The 17,931-nt window shown below is 39.5% G+C and overlaps 1 protein-coding gene across 15 annotated transcripts in view; it reads left to right on the top strand.

The window, feature by feature from the left end:
- The window catches only part of ATP2B2 (ATPase plasma membrane Ca2+ transporting 2), a 681,398-nt gene that overhangs the window by 306,261 nt on the left and 357,206 nt on the right, over positions 1-17,931 (top strand). The gene's annotated exons all lie outside the window — the stretch shown is intronic.

Raw genomic sequence — 17,931 nt, 5'->3', positions numbered from 1 at the left:
CACTCAAGACCCAGCCATGGGAAATCTGTCCTAATCTTTTAGAGCCCGACTGATCTCTAGTCCTTCAAATGATTTTCTAGTATTTGCTTCTCTTTTTTTGCATCCAGTATCACTCTGAGTGGAGGGACTGGTTCTCATTCCTTCTAGGTAGCCCCTATTCAAAGCAACAAAGTGCTATTTGGATTGGATGATTGGATTTGAAAAACTTTTAACCACTCCTCAGTGCTTGTTGATTGATTGATGGTTAGTATAAAGTCCATTTCCCAAATCCCCATTCTCTACATTTTGCTTTACTCATTGAAGATCCCTTTAAATCCCCTTTCTGGACTTAATTACTCAAACTTTATAAACAATTGTATCAGATCTGGCTTTCTGTTTTCCTATCCCACCAGAGATTAGACATAACAAATGAGAAAAGGTATTACAGAAAAAGGATGAGAAATGTCCACTTATAGCATCGAGCTATAGCATCTAATGATAGTAAAAATATATAAAAAAACAGATCCAGGAACTTAAAAAGCACATTAGAAGTGGACTTTCACTACCCCAGTATAGTTTGAGAATATCTCTATATTATTTCTTTTTGATTGTACCCTGAGAACTATTGTTTTGGGGGGGATTTTCCTTAAGGAAAGGGGCAGGAAGAAAGGGGAGGACTATGTTGTTGAAATCACAGCCACAAAGGATCCTAGTTCTCAGTAGAGAATCATAGTAATAATGATCCTCATGATAGCCAGTCTTAGTGAAGAGAGCTTTGAATCTGGGCTTTTCTAAGATCCTTAGTCACCCTGGCTTTTTTATGACCTGTTTATCCTTTTGACTTTGAGATATGGACCCCTGAAGGAGAACAGTTTTTCTTTTTAATCCCTCCAGCAGACAAGATCCTCCTCTCCATCATTGGGTTGCTCTCTAACCACCTTATATCCCCCTGTTTTCTACCCTCATCCCCACTTTTCCACTTCAAGGTCTGAGATAATTAATGAAATCAATATAGCCATTCCTCAATATAGCCATGTTTCTCAGTTACCCAGTGGCTTCATTCAACTCTGACTTCCCTATCTGGTCACTATTCCCCTATGATGGTTGTCTTTTCCTATTCTTCTTGTGAGTTCCTGAAGATCAGGGCCCATAATGCTTTGTCTATTTGCATCCTCAGTTCTTTTTACAATGCCTGAGAGATAATAAGCAGATAACAAATTTTCATTCATTCATTTGCTCATACATTCCACTTACTGTATGACTTTGGGTCTATACCTCAGTTTATTCTTTTGTAAAAAAAGAGGGATTTGGGTTAAAAGACTTGGAGCTCCCTTCTAGTTCCATCATATGATTCTATAAAATAGCTAAAGAAATTGTCCCTCTTTAGAGGGCAAAAATAGCCACAAACCAAATCATTTGATTGCCACCATCTGATACCACCCAGTTACTTTATTACCTTTATACAACCCTCACAAGTGGTCTGGAGGGAATTTATTTCATGGGTTTAATGTCATATAAATCAGACTATACTATATAAATAACATAGACATAAGATAAGGTTTGATAGGCTATCAAGTGAAATTTTGTGGCAGGGACATTTTAACTCTACCATCTCAAACTTGCTACTCAGTCTGCTTTGAAGTCCGCCAAGTCATATTACTCCCCACTGAATCACTTCCTTCAGGTATAATCAAATGAACTTTAACAATAAGGCTTTGTAAAGAGAAAGTCAGTTTTAGATAAGTGTGTGATATTTTATTAGAAGTGAAAAAGAGGTTCTATTGGGAAACATTTTTTTTCCTTGAAAAGGTATAGTTAGTTTGTAATTGAGTCAATTGCCAGCTTGCCAGTGATGACCGACCCTTAGGTCTGCTTCTGAGGAGTACAGTAGAAAGAATGTATGTTTAGGAGGTTGGAGAGTCAAGTTTTAGTCCTGGCCTGTCTTCTAACTTTGGGACACAATGTGTCATTTTGGAGAGCATAATGGATTTGGAATCAAATCCTGCTTTGGATCCTGGCTCTGTGATTTGGTGACATGGATGAGAGTCCAAGAGAGAGAGAGATTTTTCTTATTTGCAACAGAAGGTTGTAACTAGATTTCTAAGGCAGTCCTATCCATCTCTAAATACTATGAATCCTTTAATTCCTCTACAATCATTTGTCCTCTCCTTGCCTTGGTTTCCTCCTTTGTAAAATGAGGTAGTTGGGCTCTATGACCTAAAAGTCCCTTTCAGCCCTTGGCTTCTGGTTATATGCTTCATTGGGTGTACCAAACATGCCTTTATTAGTTTCTGACACAGGCCATTTTTCCTCTGAGGGCCTGAAGCATTCAAACAACTGAGCTAATTCAGGGCCTCAGTAAATCATTGTAAATTATTGCTAATTAAGTTAGAGTTGCTATCCATTTTCTTGAAAACATTACCCAGGTTACCTTATCTTCCATTGCTATCTCTTCATATACCAGGATCCAGGAATCTACTTTCATTGGGTTTCTCAGGTACTTTTCTTTTCTTTTCTTTTCTTTTCTTTCTTTCTTTCTTTCTTTCTTTCTTTCTTTCTTTCTTTCTTTCTTTCTTTCATCTTATTACTGTTTTTAGTAACAGAGAGGGAGGGCTTTTCAAACTGGGACTATAGAATTTAGAGCTGGGAGGGATCTTAGAAATCCTTTCTTCTAACTCTTTTATTTTATAGAAGGGAAATGGAGGCTCAGCAAAGCAAAGTATTTTGCCCAAGGAAACCCAATAAGGAACTAAGGTGTGATTTGACCTGAGGACCTCAGCATCCTAATCCTATGCTCATTCTTGTACAGTAAACAATATTTCCTCAGAGGAGGGAGTCTCAAGTCTGGGCTAGGATGGTCAGGGAGAGTTTCCTGGAGAGATGGCCTTTAAGCTGGACCTGGAAGGCTAGGCTGGAATAGAGGATGGAGGAGGAGGGTAGCATTTCAGGCTACAGAAATGGCCTGAACAAGGGCATGGAGATGCAAATGAATGTGGTGTGGCTGATCCTCCTGTAGGTTAGCCCTCCTGAATAGAGGCAGGGACCACATGGTAGGTGGCAGATTCTTCAAATCTGTCCCATAATTCAGTGCTATCCTTTAGAGTGAGTAGCTATCCTTGTGGCATGATTAGCATTTATGTTCTCTTTATAACTTTTCTTTTGTCTCTGATTCCCCCATTACAGACAGTCCCTTCTGAAGCTTAATTAAGACTTTGGATAACAAATATTCCTGTAAAATCTTATTCAGTATCTGCTAATATCTTATATAAAATTAGTTGACAGTCAACAGATAGCACATCTTTGAGAAGGGATAATGGATGGAAAGAAGCAGAAAGATACCATCTTATGGGAGACCAGGGAGGAATTCCTCCCTTTCCCCCACAAAAGAGTTATCAGTATTTGACAATTTTACTATAGATTACACTCAAGTTTTTGAGTGAGTTTCATTTCATTATTTTTACTTATATCTGCAGTAAATGCTGAGCAAATTACTGTTTGTTTGATTGATGCCTAGGATCATAAGCTTGGGAGCTTCAAGCACCTTAGAGATGATTTAGTCTAACCCACTCATTTTGTTGATGAGGAAGGCCCAGAGAGGGAAGTGAATAGCTGAAAGTCACACAGGGATTAAATGTTAAAAGCAGGATCCTAGCCTATGTCTTCTGACCCCAAAACTAGCTCCTCTGAGGCAGAGAACATTGGGGGTTCTCCTGGTTACCAGGAAGGGTCTTGGTGAAGACTGGTGGCTGTAGCTGGAATTTGCCCAGTCCTGCTTTCACTGGGTCCTGGAGCCCAGCAGCTTCTCAGTTGAGGACACCTGGCTGAAGAAGCCAATCTATTATTGTGATTTCTTTGGTAAGGGCCCAGAGCCAAAGTGATATCCCTCCAAGGTGGACATGACAGGAAATCTTCCTCCCTCTTTGCCCTCATTGTCTATTGTTTACTCAATTTATCATCCTCTTTAGGGTAGAAAGACACGTCCTTTATTGGCTCTGACTTGGACACTTCCCTCTGCTCCTCAGTTTTCTGTTCCTCAGATGCAGGAGGAAGTAATGAGCTCCCCGAAACCACAAAGCCTGCATTGATATCTGTCAGAGTGCAGGGGTAGAGGAGAGAATCTCTAGGATCCATTTCACTTCCTAAGAGTCATGATTTTTGTGACTTTTTCCCCTCCTGCATCTAAAGGAGTCTTCCTACCGTCAGCATCCAAGTTATTGCCTATCATGGCTGAAGCTTCCTTTCCAGATTGTTCTTCTACTCCTTCACATTCCTGCCACCCAAAATGATAGTTTTCTTCTATTCCCAGCCCTTCTTGCAAGCCCATTCCTATAACCTTCTACTTCCAGAGTCCTGATTCATTCACCTCATCCTTTCATTGTGCTCTCTGGAATTTCAATTCTCTTGTTATTATACTGCCCTTCATATATGACTTTTGCCATTCCCCCCACTCCCATCCTGAAATTTTTGTGGATTTTTTTTAATGTACATGTACAGAGTATTAGCCAAGGGATAGGGACTACTATTGACTTTGTATCCCCTAACCCTTAGCTTGGTCTCTGATCCATAGTATCACCCAGATGAAAATTAAAAGTTTATTGAATTGAATAGAAATAAATTTAACATCCTTAGCAAGGATAAATAATGTGATAAAATTACTCAATTTCTAGAGTACTTTAAGATTTATTAATAATAGCAATATCAGCAATTCAAGGTTTACGAAATACTTTTTTCAAGCATTAATTTCATTTTAGCCTTATAATATCTCTGAGATGGTGTTATGGGCATTATCATCCCTATTTTATAGATGATGAAAACTGACTCTCAGAGGTATTAAACAACTTTCCCATGGTCTCACCTTTAGGAAATATTTGAGGTAGGATTCCATATTCTTTACTTTTATATGTAATGCCAAAAATACTTTTCTTATAGCAACCTTAGGATGTAGGTAATACATATAATATTGTTTCCATTTTATAGATATCGGACAGAGAGCTGAGGTTCAGGGAGGGTTAGTGCCTTGCCCTTGTGTATGCAGATAATTGTCAGAACTGAGTATTGAGCCAGCTGTAGAGTCACAGAGCTGGTCTAAAGTCCTGGACTATGGCCACTTTTCTCCCAGTAGCCATTCTCCTGCACCATTTTGAGGAGTCTTCTGGGATGTTGTAAGAACCCCATGTCTGGGAGCGCATTATGTGCCTCTTAATCTGCTTTCCTCACTTCCAAGAGGAATTGAGTGTGGGAGTGGATAGAAAGATGAGTGAGTATGAAGTGGGCATGAAAGGCAAGGGGTCAGTGAGAACAGCCCAAGCTGATTGGCCATCAAGGAAAAAACTGGAGGAAAAATGGAGTGCATACAAAGACGGGATGTCAGAAGAGGGATGTGAGTGGGGAGCGGGAGCTGTCTATAAATACTATATGCAGAGGGGTATAATAAATAGGGCAGTTATGTATGTTAGTCATTGAGGTCAGAACAAGAAGTAATAGCCTTTTGCTGAAAAAAAGTATACTAGATAGAAGTTGAGAACTATTTAAAAAAATATAGGTGAGCAAAGCAGGCAGCAGCTCAGGGAGGACATGTCATTGCTGGTCAAGGTGAGAGGAAGATGGCAAAGGAGTCTTTAGGGAGGAAAATCATAGGATTTTAGAATAGATAGGACCCCAAGAATATAGAATATTAGCACTAGAAGGGACTTGAGAGCTTAAGATTTTAAAGTAAGTAGAAATATGAAAAATATGGAATATAAAAGCTAGTAGGGCCCTCAGAACAAAGAATTTTAGAACACACACACAAAACAATCAGAATATAGTGGGTCAGAGTTGACAGGGTCCTTAGCTATATATTCTAATCTAACTCCTTTCTTTTATGAGAAACTGTTTTTACAGAAGGGAAGTGACTTGTTAAGATGATGCAGACGGGCAACTAGATGGTGCTGTGGATAGAGCAAAGAGTCAGGAGGTCCTGAATTCAAATATGACCTCACTGGTTGTGTGAACCTAGACAAGTCACTTAATCCTAATTGCTTTGCAGAAAATCAAAAACAAACTAACAAGTAACAAAAAAAAAAGATGATCAGGATGGTCAGTGACAGATCTAGGTCTTAAACTCTGTTTCACAGTTCATTTGCTTCCAAGTATCCCCAGTCTTTCTCTGAGTGGTTTCATTTTATTTAGGTTCTTAGAATCCTGGATAGCTAGAATGGTTCCTTTCCATAGGGGAAACTTTCATTCTTGTGGGTATGCCCTATAAAGGGGTTGAGATAGTGTCACTTAGTAGGTCACCAACCATTTATTGAGCACTTATCATGTGCCAGACCTCATGCCGAGTACTAGGTATTGCAGAGAAATGCAAAACCATGTTCCGTGTCCTCAAGGACCTCATGTTCCAATATTTGAGACAACATTCAAACAAGTTATAGGCGGTGTAATTGGTTAAATGGTCTTAGAGGGAAGACATGAGTAGTGGGAGATTGTGGGAGGACAGAGAAAGGCACCCCCCAGAAGATGGGACTTATGGAGGTAAAATAGTTTGCTAAATTCTAGAACTCCAAAGGGTTATTAGGTCATCTGGTTCAGCCCTTCTGTTTTGCGAACGATAGAACCGAGACTTAAAGGGACTTATCTAAGATTTCACAGCCAGTGGAGGCCAAAGCTGAGATTCTAAATTAGATTTTTAGCAAACCACCAGATTGGGGCTCAAATGTTCCCATTTGCAAATTGTGTATGGAGTCTTTAAAGATCACAACAGTATGTGGAGGTGAGAGAGGACAGACTTCACCTGTTAACCAAGAAATTTTAATTTTCCTAATTCTAGCCCAGCACTTTTCTCAGTTTGCTGCAGACCAATGTGACCCAGGAAATATATTTATTGAAATATTCATGGTGAAATGGATCTGATGAAGCGGTCATATTGTTTCTCATTTACTTGAGATGTTTTAGAGGATTCCTTTGGGTATACGTGGTGGAACTGACCTTTGTTGGTTATCTTGAGGGTGGATGAGTGCAGGGTGGGTATGACGGAAAAATATGTGAGACTGTGACCTAATCAGGTCTTTAAAGAAACATGCCAGATATGAGATGCTTTAAATGGGGCACCTTCCCAACATGCCTCCTGCTACTCAGAACAACATAGGATCATTGATCTAATAGTTATATAGCATCTTATACATGTTAACTTATTTGATCCTCATGCCAACTTTATTAGGAAGGTGAACCTAATAATGCCATACTGGTTAACTTACTAATCCTGGTGCAAGAACCTAATAATAGGGGAGGCTATTATTACTTTTATTTTTTAGAGGGGCAAATTGAGGCATATGATGGTTAAGTGACTTGTCCAGGGTCATACAGATAACTCAGGATCTGAAATCGGGATTCAAATTCAGATTTATCTGACTCCAACTCTAATATTCTATCCACTGAGCCACCTAACTGCCTGAATCTAAAGTAGGAACAGACCTTAGGGTCATCTAGTTTAACTACTTTCTTTTATATTTAGGGAAACTAAGGTCCAGGGAGTAAAACCATGGAGAGTCAGGATCTCCAGGGTCAGGAGTCTTTCCCCTGTACCATGCTGTGTCCTTTTAGGGGATTACCTTCAGAGACCATTTACCAAACACACCAATCGACCAAATGTTTACTTTCTAGTTAACATTGATTTGAACACAAATCAGGATGATTAGATGTGTCAAAATCTACCATCTATTAATTAGACTGAATCCTAATTGGCTTTTATCTGTTTTTGAAAAAGAAATGCTTAAAGGATGGCATTTTGCTAATTGGTGTTAATATTCTGCATTCCAGCAAACCCTCCATCCCAAAAAATTATCTCAAGCTCTAAAGACTTTTTCCAAAAAAATGTTGATTTTTCTCAAAAAATTTTGAGCAGTTGCAGATTTATGGGACTATATCTATTACTTTTCAAGGTGCTGTGTGGCTACTGCTTTGAAGAGATGACATTTATTTGTGTGTGTGTGTGTGTGTATGTGTGTGTGTGTGTATGTATGTATGTATGTATGTATGTGTGTGTGTCCCCTCTGTGGAGTCCTCATCCCTGATGGCAGATATCCATTCTCTTAGAAAGGACTTGGGATTGTAAGACAGCCAAAAGCCAGTTTGAGCCAAGGTTGGTAAGAACTACCTAAAAATGATAAATGATAATAGTTACTGAAGGTTATAGAACAGCCAATTGTGTAATCTGCAAGAGGTAGTGTTGTGATCATCGTTATTGTTGTTTATCCTAAATTTTTTCAGAGGACCAGTGACAAATAACGTACAGGTCAGAGGTCTGACTTTGAATGCCACCTCTGACACTTGTGTGACTTTGGGCAAGTCACATAGCTTCTCTGACTTCTTTATAATAGAATGAGTCTGAATGGTCTCTGAAGTCCTATCTAGTTTTTGATTTCTGATCATTTGAACTTTCAAAGCCAGTTTACAAACCTTATAAGAAAACACAACTTCTTGTTTCCTTATCTTTCCATCACTTTGTCTTGAATAAAAGAAAATGTTTCTAATATGATTATTTAGTTAGAATCAGTCAATGAATATCAAGGCATCATGGAAATTCTATTTCATGTCATTCAGAATTCCATTTTGGGTAGAAGGAAGTTGGGAGGAATTCCTATCTAGGGTAAGTACCTATTGGAATTATGTGCTTGGATTGATGAATCTACTGCCTCTTCCTAGCAATTTGTTACAACTTCAATTGGTCTTTGAATCTTCTTTTAGCATTTTTTGGCTATACCATTCTCACCAGATTTGACCCCAAATGGCTTTTGGATGTCTTCCTAACTCAAATATTTTCCCAACAGATGAAGATTTGTCATTCTTGGGGATACATTCTCTCCTTTCCCCAATTACCTCAGATCCTGAATCTTTGATGAGGATTTCAGTCCACCCCTCAATGCCAGTACTCTTCATGCTCTTTTTTGTCTCTGCATTGGCTGTAGCTAGTCTCCTCCCCCACCCCCATCCTTCATAGATACTAAGCTTTCTCTTTCTCTATGAAGTCTTGGAGACAGCCCCAGTTCACCATCATTACTCCCTTTCTCAAGTTCAGTAATAATTCCCAGTCTATGTGAGCACTTTATTACATCTACTACTGTTCAGAAGTAGAGAACTGGGCTAGAAATCAGGATGACTTGGGTTCACATTTTATCTTTGACTCCAGCTGTGTGGTTATGGGTACATCTCTTATTGTCCAGATAAATGAATGAAAACAAACCCCATTTATTAAGTGGCAAGTGGCAATGCCAAGAACTGGGGATGGAAATAAAAATTAAGACAATTTCTTCTCTCATGTAACTTGCATTATTAATTTAATTATTGGTTTTGGATTCTCTTCTCTCCCGCCATCATCCCTTCTTTTGCCCATTGAGAAAGCAAGAAATCAAAAAACCCATTACAAATATGAAGTTGTGCAAAATGGAGCTCACTTTGAAATTGGGAGAGACAACATATGGAGAGGGATTTTCACCCTGGGTTTTGATATTAGACCCCTTGTTCCTAAGTCTAGAACTGTGGAGTGAATGTCAAAGGCCAAGGCTTGCTAGGATGCATTTGTGGTTTCTTGAATGGACAAAGTCTGGTGGTGCACCTCGGGCCGCTTCCAAGTACTTATCTCCCAAAGAATTAATAGAATTAAAATAATAATAATGATAATAGTAATAATGGCTAACATTTATATGTCACTTGCAATGCGTCAGGCAGTTGGATGAGCAGTGGATAGAGCACAGGGCCTGGAGTCAGGAAGACATGAGTTCAAATCCAACCCTATAAACTTCTTAGTTGTGTAACCTTGGACAAGTCATGTAACCCTGTTTTCCTCAGTTTCCTCATTTGTAAAATGAGCTGGAGAAGAAAAATGGCAAACCAGTATCTTTGCTAAGAAAACCCCAGTGGGGTCACAGTGAGACACGACTGAACACAACATATTTCAGGCATTGTGCTTTACAGTGATCTCATTTGATTCTCACAACTCTGAAAATGGATGGGTAAATTATTATTTGTTGTCCTCATTTTATTGTTGAGAAAACTGAAGCACACAGAGGCTAAGTGAATTGTCCAAGGTCACATTGCTTGTGTCTAAGGATGGATTTGAACTCAGATCTTTCTGAGCCCAGGCCCTGTGCTCAATCTTCTATGCCATCTAGTTGTTTAATCTGTATTAGTGAAGGAATTTCCACTCTTCAAGGTGATAAACTCACAGGATCATACATTTAGAGAGAGAGGGGGGACACAATTATACAAACACAAAGATATATATATATATCTCTTATGTCCTGTTCAATAATAATTTCCTATAGTTCTTAAGCCCAATCACCCATTCAGATGGTGAACTTCTTGACAGCAGGGGGTCCTATCTTAAAGAATGTCATCTGGTATTTATATGGCACTTGAAAGCTTATAAGATATTTTATGCTCATTTTCTTATTTGAATTCTCACTATGTGAGGTAGGTACTTTGGGCATTGTTATTGTTATTTAGTTAGTTTTTTTCAATCGTCTCAGACTCTTCATGACCCCATTTGAAGTTTTCTTGGCAAAGATAGTGGAGAGGCTTGCTATTTCCTTCTCCAGTTCATTTTCAAATGAGGAAACTGAGGCCAATAAGGTTAAGTGACTTGACCATGGTCACACAGCTAATAAGTGTCTGAGACCAGATTTGAATTCAGGAAGATGAGTCTTCCTGACTCCAGGTCTGGTGCTCTATCCAGAGTCACCTAACTGTCCATTAATAAGAGGCATTATTATTGACATTCTATAGATGTGGAAACTGAGACTCAGGCAGGTTAACTTTTCTAGGTTTGAACAGCTAGTAAGTGATGGATGTTGAATTTGAATCTCCATTGCTCCTGACTCCAATTTAAAGTGTTTGCTTTGTACTGCAATATCTGGAAGAAAAATGGATGGGGTGTGTGTGTGTGTGTGTGTGTGTGTGTGTGTGTGTATGTATGTATGCATGTGGTGTGGGTGTGTATACTCAAAATATATAAAATAATATAGTTCCTCAAAAATACTTGAAAATAAAATCCTCAAGCTAGAAAGCTTAGGCAGGAAGCATCAAATATACAGCTGGGACCCCTCAACACTTCTGATTGCAGCTCAAACCAGATTAAAATATAGTTGGGAAATATTTTTAAAATAGATAAAAATATAATAAAACATAGGTAACATTACATTTTAAAATGAAATCAAAATGAAGCCTGGTCTATTTCTCCCTTTTCCCATTTGAGACTGACTCCCTTACCTAGACCCCACCCTCCCCATTTTATAAATGAGGAAGCAGATTAACCTTGGAACCATAGTCTTAAAACATTGATATCTTTTGCTTTTATATCACCTCTATTTCCTGATATATTCCTCTCTATTCCCCTCCCCACTCTTTGTGACAATTTTTTTTTAAAAGAGGAAACAAAAATTAGACCAGCAAAACGAACTATTATTATCAACTGAGTGTAATGGTATATTCAATGTTTCATACCCATAATCCTCCACTCTTTGCAAAGAGGGAAGGGAAGTGCATTTTCTCATCCTTTTTAGGGGCCAAACTTGGGCTTCTTAGACATTTAGCAAGCAATCAGTAAACATTTATTAAGCTCCTACTTTGAGCCAGGCCTGCATTGTGCTAAGTGATGGAGATATAGGAAAAAAAAATAGCAGAATGTACTGCCTGTTCAGTCATCTCTCCTGATGGCTTGGGGAGAGGTGGTTTGGCCACGTGTGAGTGTTGATACCCTGAGGGGATGACTTTGTATTGTTTAGTGACATATGGCAAATTGCCCCTGAAATATGGTCAGATTCTTCCCCCTTCCTATCAAGGGAAAGGTGAGGATTTTTCCTTGAAGCCTCTGTAGCATTCTACTGTCCTCTATTCTAGCTCTGTTTTCCAATCGATCAGAGAATTTCAGAACTGGATGAAAGTTTAGAGAACATATGTCCTGGTTTCCATTTCAGCAAAAGGATTTTGGTGGAAAATAACTGATAATCTGGACCTTAGCTGCCTTGCAGGAGGGACATGTTTGGCCTCTACTTTGGAGTTAGACCTAATGAGAATTGCAGTGGGCCTCAGAAACATCCCTTTTTTTACAGAGAGGAGAGAGGGATTGGTTCTATCTCTCCACCGAGGGATCTGAGGGGCTGTATGGAATGAGTCACCCCTGATTAACAACTTGAGCTCAGTGAGAACACATTGGTCAAAGCCTTTTTTTTTTTTTTTTTTTTTTTTGCTTTTCATGCACCTACAATACTTTCTTTATTGATTTGAGGTTTGGTTGACCCTGATCCCTCTGGAGTGATAGATAATAATGATTGCAGGTGCAAGATGCTAAGGGCTCCCACCTCTTTCTCCAGCCTTAAAAATATTTTACTTGGCTAACAGCCATCAGTGCATCTCATCTGCCAGATGGCACCATTTACCAATAGAGAATTTGATCCTGGACTCCAGTTCTGTGGCTCTGTTGAGAGATTCCCTCTGGGAAGTCACCATGATTTAAGCATTTCTTGGAAGGAATGATGCAGTGTGGTGGTCCTGGGAAGTCTGAGGTCTGGTCTAGGAGAGTGTCTTTCTTGGTAGGGCTGGTGTGGAAGTAAGACATGACCATCCATGTGACTAGCTTTTAGGGGCAGATCCTTCTTCCTCTACTGTTCTTTAGTGATCTTCATGTCCTGATAGATCCATGGCTGTGGATTTGCAATCACCCAGTTCTTCCTGGAACCTCTTGAATCCAGACCAGCCATATCCACCCCTTCATTTCCCTCCAGATTCTGCCTCCTCTTTTCAAACTCCTTTTTTTTTGAGCTGTCTTTCACTCATTAGATCCTCTCATATGATCAATCATATCAATATGAGATAATAATTATAAAGCCTTTAAACACAATGCCTAGCACATGAGCAGCTAGATAGGTCAGTTGGTAGAGTGCCAGCCCTGAACTCACAATCACTCTGATTGCCTCACAGCCCGGGCCATCTCCAGTTTTCCTCATTCTTTCTCCATCATGCTCCCCTTCTTTGCGGGTCCCACATGTCCTTGATTCCCTTCATGGCCCATCTAGTGTGCTAGTCATCATGGGTGATGTGTTGTAGCTTACTTGGGCCATGCTTGCTCACTGTTGTGATGCCAAGAATTCCACTTTTGTAAAATCAAACTTGGCTGTATAGGACAGAAGTAGGAGCACTGAGTAGAATAAGTCAAGAAACAATGTTGTTCAGTCATTTCTGACTCTTCATGATCCTATTTGAGGTTTTCTTGGCAAAGATACTGGAGAGGTTTGTCATTTCCTTCTCCAACTCCTTTTACAGAAGAGAAAACTGAGGCAAACAGGGTGAAGTGATTTGCCTGTGATCATATACTAGTAGTATCTGGAGTCAGATTTGAACCAGGTCTTCCTGACTCCAAATCTGGAACACCATCCCTTGTACCACCTAGCTGCCTCTTTACAAAGGATTAGAGCTACCCAAAAGTAAAATAGATTACCTGGAGACACAGTGATCACTTATATTTAGAACCTTAGAGCTTGTCAGTACAATTTTTTTCATTCCCATTTTATAGAAAAATGAAATGAGGCTAAGACAGGTTAAGTAACTTGTCTATGAGAAAGAATGGTAGAAAATAAATATTTATGAAGGACCTACTATATGCTAAGCACTGACATAAGTGGTGCTCTCATTTGATCCAACACTGTCAAAATTGCCATGGGCTCCAGGTTTGTAAAGGGCAGATTCAAACTCTGATCTTTTGACCACAAGCTCAGAACTCATCTCCTTCTGTCTCTAATGAAATTCTCACCTTGAAGGGAGACCTAATCATCCTCAGGGTTGTTCTAGAAAATATTCCTGCTTGTGTTCACCCTCTCACCTACTTTGCATTCAATTACTTTTTTATTTTTATTTTACTTTATATATTTTTATTTTTGTTGTTTTATTTATTAACTTTCTATTTATACTGTATATGGTTTTACATTTGATTGTTAGTTACCCTGGTACTTGTTTTTAATGTATTATTACATCCTCCATGAATTTATACATGCCTTCTCAGGAGGGATTATTTCTTTCTTGATATTATCATTTGCACCCAGCCCAAGACCCAACACATGGTAGGTGTTTAATAAATGGGTGTTGAGTGGTTCATCGATTGAGGCATCACTTAAATCCCTCTGGGTCTTTTTCAACCTTGAAATTGAATGGATCTATGACTCTGTTCTAGTTCAACAAATATATGACGCTCTCATCTACCCTCTCTTATGTAAGGGAAAAGGCAGAATGATGTAGCCAGTAGAAGGCTGACCCTAGAGTCAGGAAGACCTGGGTTTAGGGGCTGCCTCTGACACTAACAGTTGTATATGACAGGTCAAGGCACTTGAAGTCTCAAAGTTCCAAGCCACTCTGTAAGTCTAAGTTTCTTAGCTGAGAATCCCTTGTACCAGTGAAATCTTAGGACTAGTCCAACAGAAAATGTGCTAAGGGCTAGACCTGCAGAGATGACTGATCCAGCTTTGGTGACTTATACAGTATGACTATTCCCTCCACTGAGAGAGATTTCTATAACTAAGTCATTTTTTGGGGAGCTGCTGTGACTGAACAATACATCACCGTATGGCCATCCTTCTGATAAATCTTGGTGCTTAGATAGACTAGTCCTTGGATGATAGATGTGTAGTCTCTCATCAGACCCAGAAATGAAAAATTATTTTAAAAAATGACATTGTCCATGTCTTCAGGGAGCTTCTGTTTCTTCTAGTCTTAATGGCCTCTTGATTGTTCATAGGTTCCTAGGAGAAGGTTCCCTGTAACCTTGAACCCCCTGCCCCATTTTCTCATTTGGAAAATAAGGAGAATTAGATAGATAACTTCTAAGGATGGAAGTTGTTCAAGACAGGAATTCAAGGAGACTTGATTTTCCCTTCTGATTCTTTCTTGCACAAAGTAGGTTCTTAATATAGATTTATCAAATTCAACTAGTTATATGATTCTGAATGTCATTTCAGCTCCATTACTCTTGCATTTCATGGTGATATGGAAGGAAGGCATTCTTTCATTGGAAATTCTATGATTTTTTTTGGTACCAACAAAGGCTACATCTGGAGTATTGTATTCAGTCACAGTGCCAAAACTTAGGAAAGACCATTAGAATTCTCTAGAAGAGGAAAACCAGAATGGCAATTTCAGGGCTAAATGAAGATGGGTCAAAAGAAGAGAAGGGTTAGCCTGGAGAAGAGAAGACCTAAGGGGTTATATGATAGCTATTTATGAGCATACAAAGAATTGTCATGAGGGAGAAAGACTAGACATTTTTTGCTTGGGTAGAAGTTAACTAAAGTCTTATTTAGGTTTGATGTGAGAAAAAACTGCTACCCTGTTAGGGTTGTCTCAAAACAAAATGGACATCCTCAGGAGAGAGTGGTTTCCTTTGTCTGGACATCTTCAAGAAAATGTTGGAGGAATATTTTTTGGATTCTTTTTTTGGATACACATTGGATTGGGTGACTGCAGAGGTCACTCCCAATTCTTGATTTCTGGGAGAAAGCAGCACTTTAAGAAGTAAATCCTTTCATGTTTAGAATTTCAACATTGGATTGTAGATTTAAATTGGGAAGGGACAGACAGATAACCCTTGTTTTATAAATGTTCCAAGTTAAATGCCTTGCTCAGTTATTCAAGTATCGAATCAGAGGTAGGATTTGAACTCAGGCCCTCTGACCCTAGAGCCAGTAGTGGCGCATACAAAATCCTCTGCCTCAGGGGACCTCTATATGCCATTTTGACCTGTTCCAACAGGCCAGGAGTTTAGGATTATTGACCCTTTCCATAGTGTAAATAGATTCATCTATTCCTACCAGGGATCTTGAACCATCATCCTGATTTGTCCCCCTGCTTGGGAAAGATCAGTAAAGGACAGATAGATGGCAATCAGAACAAGTCCCATGTTTATAGCTCTTTTCCATACAAAGTATTTTCTTATCTATTATCTTATTAGCAGCTAACAATTGACACTGCTAGTAATTATTTATTATCTAGATTTTTACAGATGAGGGAAGAGACTTAACCAAGGTTCAAGGGTACAACTGGAATTCAGACCCAGATTGTACGATTCCATTGACTGTATTCTTCTCCTTTAGGTGTGGTGGCATTGACATTGGAAGGTGGTGACAAGCTGGTTGATGGTAGCAGAGCAAGAGCTAGGGAACTGACTCTTCCCTAGGAAGGATTTAAGTTGAGAGCCAGTATATTGACTTAGATTCTGGAGGACCAGGCTTCAATACTGTCTCTGATGCATGGGCCAGTCTCTTAACTTTTGTGAACCTCATCTTCTTCATTTACAAGTTGGGGTTAACAATATTTACTGTTGTTAGGCTCAAATTAGAAAATATTGTGAGGTAAAGAAAAGATAGGAAGAAAATTTGTGGAATCCTGGCATCCTTCAAACTCCATCAAGGAGGTGATTTCTATCCTTAGTTTGTGAGACACTGGCTTTTGGAAGGTGGGTATTTGGGGGGGATGATATGGAATTGCTTTTCTTTGCCAATCTTTTAGGGGTAAGGAGAGAGTCCTACCCATATAAGTTTGGAAGAATGGATGACTGAATTAATGAATTTCTTTGGGGCTGCTGTGATCTGTCCAAGACATCTGGGATGGACTTTTAAGGCTCTGACCTTTAATAGCTGGGTGGTCATTGTTAAGTCATTTATGGATTTAGAATCAGAGGGTCTAGCTTTGATTGTGACAAGTCATTTTAATCTTTCTGCATCTCATTTTTCCTTATCTATAAAATGAGAAGGTGAAACTAGGTGATCTCTGAGCTTTCTTCCAACTCCAAATATATAATCTATTATCTTTCTGAGCCTTAGCTTTCCCATCTGGAAGATGGGAATGCCCATACTACTTACGTCCCCAGGAAGTTGAGGGGGAAATCAGTATGTAGCCCATAAGGAGCTCTCTACCTATGCAATTATTTTTGCCCTTTTTATTGATGAAGGAAGAAGTCACAACTGCCACGTGGTGAGAATATCCTGTTCCCACAATCACCCCAGCAGGACAGAGATGGGTGTTTTGGAGCCTTATCTGGGGTTCTCAGGATTTGAAACAAGCACACACATTTGTCAGGAGACATTTGGCATCCCTTTCTCCCCAGCACACCAGAAAGACATGTTGTGATGCCAGAAAGGAAAGGCAATTCTGTGAAAAGGGACGAGGCCTACCACTGCAGAACAGGTACCTGGAATCCACGGAGTCTGGCTTGCTGCCCTCCTTTCACAGCTGTGCCTCGGATCAGGGAGCCAGAGCCCAGCTGGGGCTCAAAATAAGATGTCTTTAAAAAAAAACAACAACAAACCACAGACCAGAAAAGAAAACCAACCACAGGCATGTTAGGACTTTTCCATCCAAACGAGTGTTGTCTTGTTCAAAGTGGGCTTGCAGCAAGACTACACACTTCCCCGCTCCAAGGATGTGGATGCGCTGAGCATCCTCACATTATTTTTTAGGGATGGCCTAAAGAATTCCTCTGCTGGTGACACATTCTTGTCCTTGTTGATGGGATGGGATTAGATGGAGGGAAACATGGGAAAGCTACCCAAAGCCAAGTGTGCTTAATGAGACAGTTGGATCTAGCTTAGGGTAAAAAAATTAAAAGTTAAGAGAAAGAAACAAGATCACCGTTTTTAGCCTGACTTGCAAGCAAATTCTGGCAATGGTCTCCAAAATGATTTTAACAAAGGCAACAACTTTAGAGTTACTGTATATCCTCTTCTTTCCAGTGCTGTCTTCTTTCTGTCAACACTTTACTATGTTTGAAGCCCTGTGCTAAACACTGGAGATAGAAGTAAACAAGATTGATTCTGCCTTCTAAGGAATTTAAATTGTAATAAGGAAGCAGATTGAGGGAGGGATAGTATTCTCCTGGCTGGATACTTGAGAACTGGTGATTAGGAAGTGAGCTAGAGGGCTGGTTTGGGA

This window comes from Macrotis lagotis, chromosome 8 (assembly GCF_037893015.1).
Source record: "Macrotis lagotis isolate mMagLag1 chromosome 8, bilby.v1.9.chrom.fasta, whole genome shotgun sequence".
NCBI classification, from domain to species: Eukaryota; Metazoa; Chordata; class Mammalia; order Peramelemorphia; family Peramelidae; genus Macrotis; species Macrotis lagotis.
Note: the sequence above shows the minus strand (reverse complement) of the source record. Positions and strands in the feature narration are given on the sequence as shown.